This window comes from Perca flavescens, chromosome 20 (genome assembly GCF_004354835.1).
Source record: "Perca flavescens isolate YP-PL-M2 chromosome 20, PFLA_1.0, whole genome shotgun sequence".
Lineage (NCBI taxonomy): Eukaryota > Metazoa > Chordata > Actinopteri > Perciformes > Percidae > Perca > Perca flavescens.
The window spans coordinates 2877276-2882275 of NC_041350.1; the positions used below are offsets into that span (position 1 = coordinate 2877276).

The following is a 5000-nucleotide window of genomic DNA, read 5'->3' on the forward strand; positions in this document are numbered from 1 at the left end:
TGTCTTGTCTTGACCTGACTCATCTTGTCTTGACTCGTCTTGTCTTGTCTTTTCTTGTCTCGTCTTGACTTGACTGGTCTGGTCTGGTCTGGTCTAGACTTGTCTGGTCTGGTCTTGACTTGACATGTTTCAACTCGTCTTGTCTTGACTGGTCTGTTCTGGTCTTGACTGGTCTGGTCTGGTCTTGACTTGTCTTGACTTGTCTTGACTGGTCTTGACTGGTCTTGTCTGGTCTGGTCTGGTCTGGACTTGTCTGGTCTGGTCTTGACTTGACTTGTCTTGTCTTGTCTTGTCTTGACTTGACTTGACTTGACTTGTCTTGTCTTGTCTTGTCTTGACTTGTCTTGTCTTGTCTTGACTTGTCTGGTCTTGACTTGTCTGGTCTGGTCTGGTCTGGTCTTGTCTTGACTTGTCTTGTCTTGTCTTGACTTGTCTGGTCTGGTCTGGTCTTGTCTTGACTTGTCTTGTCTTGACTGGTCTGGTCTGGTCTTGTCTTGACTTGTCTTGTCTTGTCTTGACTTGTCTGGTCTGGTCTGGTCTGGTCTTGTCTTGACTTGTCTTGTCTTGTCTTGACTTGTCTGGTCTTGACTTGTCTTGACTTGTCTTGTCTGGTCTGGTCTGGTCTGGTCTGGTCTCGACTTGTCTGGTCTTGACTTGTCTTGTCTTGTCTGGTCTGGTCTTGTCTGGTCTGGTCTGGTCTGGTCTCGTCTCGACTTGTCTGGTCTTGACTTGAATTGTCTTGACCTGTCTCGTCTCGACTTGTCTTCCTGTCGACTGTGCAACTTTTTTATTTTCTCGGTCAGAATTCAAATTCATCTTTTATTTCAATGTTTTGGCCTTTTTCACAATGTTTTTTTTCCCTTTTTCCAGCGTTTTTCTCAATTTCTTTCTCAGTTTTTTTTCCCCCATTTAAAAAATATTTTTCTCAAATTCTTGTCATGTTTTTCAATGTTCTCTCATAAATTTTTCATCAAATGCTATAAAATTGAATAAAACACCAAAATTCAATGAAAGTAGTGAACTGTTAATTCATTTTCCTTGTGAAGAGCGTTGTGTGGATCCATTTTTTTTGACAATTTGGTTGAAAGAAACCCAAATTTATGATATAATTGATATGATAAAATCTGATATGATTAAAGGTCCTATGGCAAGACCTTTAACCATCAACCAAACAGTGTTGTTTGAGTGCTTTCAGATATATTTTAGGGCATGATGGCCGTGTGTCTGTCGAAAAGAAGATTATTCTGAAGTAAATTAATCTAAAGAAATCAAATCAAAGTTATAATATTCCCAAAAAGTGTGGCTAACGGAGCAGACATGAAGTGATGTGAGCAGTGTTTTTCTGTGCAGGTGTGCGGTGCAGGTTGAGCAGCGCTGGAATATTACGGGATGTCACACCCCTACAGTGTTGCTACGGTAATGAAGTCGTTCACGACAGGAAGTCTCATCACTGGCAGCAGCACTGCTGTGAGTGTGTGTCTGTGTGAACCTGAGTGTGTGTGTGTGTACGTGTGTTTGTGTGTGTATGTGTGTCTGTGCGTGTGTGTTTGTGTGTGCGCTTGAGTGTGTGTTTGTGCGTGTATGTGCGCGTGCGATCGTGCATGTGTTCATGTGGGTGTGCATTTGTGTGTGTGTGTGTGTGTGTGTGTGTGTGTGTGTCTGTGTGTGTGCATGTGTGCATGGGTGTGTCTGTGTGCGTGTGTGTGCATGCTTTTGTGTATGCGTGTGTGTGCCTGCGTGCTTGTGTGTATGTGTGTGTGTGTGTGTGTGTGTGTGTGTGTGTGTGTGTGTGTGTGTGTGTGTGTCTGTGTGTGTGCGTGCTTGTGTGCAGTGTTGGTCAAGTTACTTGGAAATAGTAATTATTTACTGATTACTGATTACTTCTCCGAGAAAGTAATCCAGTTACTTTACTGATTACTTATTTTCAAAAGTAATTAGTTACTTTACTAGTTACTTTTCAAAAACATGATGCACGACCTGAATACGCTATAAAGCAATAGACCTTTCAGCCTAATTCTACTCTTTCGGCATATTCCATCATCTAAAATTTAATCAAATGAAACATTCTCTTTTTAAAACTTGTTTTATTAGTTTCAATCTTTTAACTTTATGCACATTGCATCAGGCAAAAATTAAATTAAATGCAACAGTCTCAGACTTGAAGAAAATTGTTGAACTTAAACCTATTTTCTGCACATTCCACCACATTTTAATGAAATAAAGGAAGTCCTTCTTCTGTTAACTTATATTTCTGCATATTCCAGCATATAAAATAAAAATATTTTTTGTAAAATACTTCATTCAAATAGATGTAAATAAAATACAGCAATAAAATAATTAAAATGAAAGTCTCTCCTCATCTGTATTCCAAATTATTAACATTTACGTCTTTTAACAGTAAAGTGCAGAGAGGAGTAAAAATGAGTTTACCAAAACAGAAAATGCTGTTGCATGCTAGTCCAGTCTCATTTTATGGCTACCCTGACAAGGCCCTACGTGTTTTTCTTTTCTTTCAAGAGTGAACCACTGGATATATCGCATCAGCAGAAGCTTCTCAAACCTCCTATCACACAGTCTGTTCCTTTTCGGGGAAAGCACCAATCCACCTAAAGTGAACAGCTGTTCCACTGGTGCACTGGATGGAGTTGGAGTGTTGTATTTCATGTACATCTTTTTTGAGGTTTGGGAACTGATTCAGAATCTCAAGCTCATACCCTGACCTTAAAAAGTCAGTTATTTCCTTTTCTGCTGAGAAGCTTTCTGTGTGCTGGTTCTCAAAATCAAAAACAGTCCATTTCAGCAGGGCTGGCTGCCAGCTGGGACACATTAGCATTGTCAGCTGCAGGAGCAGTTTTACGACACTCCGTTGTCAGAAGCTCCTTCAAATGCTCTCTCCTACGCTCATCTCTGTTCTCATCCCACTTAAACATTTTAAACAATTACTTAAACAAACAAAATTTGAACAATGCACATGTTTTCAATAAGCCTTTTTATGTTATTTTAAATTGTTTTACATGTACTGTAAATGTTTTTTGTTTGCTGTGTCTGTTTTTGTGATTCTGTGTAACTTGTGTACTGTTGCTCCAGGGCTCCCTTGTAAAAGAGATATGACTATCTCAATGGGACATCACCTGGTAAAATAAAGGATAAATAAAAATAAAATAAAAAAATCTCTCAGCCATCGAAGTTTGAACTCGGGACAAGTGGCCGCTGCAAGAAGTCCTTCTTGGCTATCCAGTACAGCATCAAAACGAATCTTTACGGCCTGTAAAATACAATATGATATAACTATATAACTTATTTTTTCTGTAATTAATTAATTGTAATTAATGCGATAAAGTCCCAGCCCTTATTATATTCTATCATTTTAACTAGAGATGTTCCGATACCGATACCGGTATCGGTATCGCCTCCGATACTGCCTAAAACGCTGGTATCGGTATCGGGAAGTACTGGAGTTTATACACCGATCCGATACCACGTAATAAAGACCTAAAGAAAATCTACGTTAAAGTAGTTCATTTATGTTATTTTTTCCGTTATAACTGACTGTCAAACTGGAGAAAAGTTTAATAAAAGAAAGTTCTGTGGCGTTCATTGTTTGTCTTTGTTCATGTTTCACAAAGATAGAAATAATATCACATCCATACAGAGATAGTAGTATACATATAAAACCTAATCAAATATATGACACACTGGTATCGGATCGGTACTCGGTATCGGGCGATACACAAGTTCAGGTATCGGAATCGGTATCGGGAAGCAAAAAATGGTATCGGACCATCTCTAATTTTAACCCAAATCAATTATCAAATAATAATCTTACCTTCACAATAACATCTGGAAGGCTGGCTGTCATCTTTCAGGGCAAGTGTCTTTGACATCAGGCTTGTGAGTGTTGGTAGTAAAGCCCCATAGGTGCACTCATCCCCTTGTAAGATGTCCAGTGCTACGGTCAGGGGCTTCATCACGGTGCGGTACTCTTGTAAGAATAGCTACTCCCTTTCATTAAGGCACTTGACTCCCAGTTTTACACACCGGGGGATTCAGCTCATTCATCGGAATTGTGATGATTCTGGAAATGGCCTCGCACAGGGAATTCCACCTCGTGGATGTGGGTACCATTAGTCTCCTGCGGCTGACTTCCTCCACCTGTTCAGAGTCTAATTGTTGTGGTTTTGGACATTTCTGTTCCTGTTTTGTATGTTTTCTGTTTACCCTGTTTTGACCGTATTGTGTTTGTTTCCCATTTTTGTTATTCCGCATTGTGTTCCTGTCGTCTCTGTTATCCCTGGTGTTTAGTGTTGTCTGTATTGAGGGTTTGTCCTGCTTCCTGTTTTATTTTGATAGTCTGGTCTTCTGTCTTGTCATGTCTAGCTTTGCCTTCTGTTTCCCGCCTTGGTTGATTGTCCTGCCCCGCCCTTATGTGCTTCACCTGTTGTCTCACCTGTTCTGATTTACCCATCACCTCATGTATTTAGCCTCTGTGTTCCCCTTGTCTTGTGTCAGATCGTTTTGTGTCAATACCTGTTTAGTTTGTGCCCATGCCCTTGTATTTCCGTCCTGTGCCTTGTGTCTGTTTCTGCGTCACTTTACTCCTGCCTGTGTTTTGCCCGTCAGTTTCTGTTTGTAAGTTTTCCAGTCTTTGTGCTGCCGCTTTTTGTTATAATTAAATCCCTGAGTTCCACCATCTCCTGCTTGCCTGCCTCTCTCTGCATTTGGGTCCTCACTCTCCCTCACCCCGCAACACTAATGTGGATCGACTTGCTTTAGTCCAAAGAGCAGAGCATTTTGCAAGACTACTCCTATATACAGCCTTGGTGTCTGCACAGGAATTTAGATGTTTGTCAACGTCGCTTGTTGAAATGAGGTTAATTGTGTGTGATGCACACCTGTAGTGTGGAGGGAGGCTAAACTGTCCATCACCAGATGCCGTTGAAAGAGCTTCTATGACATCGGTAAAAGTTGGTTCCTCATCATCACCTTCTTTTTCATTTTCA

At 40.4% G+C, this 5000-nt stretch overlaps 1 protein-coding gene across 1 annotated transcript in view; it reads right to left on the bottom strand.

Moving 5' to 3' along the window:
* prkd1 (protein kinase D1) overlaps positions 1 to 5000 on the bottom strand; it is a 143756-nt gene that overhangs the window by 19611 nt on the left and 119145 nt on the right. The window lies entirely within an intron of this gene.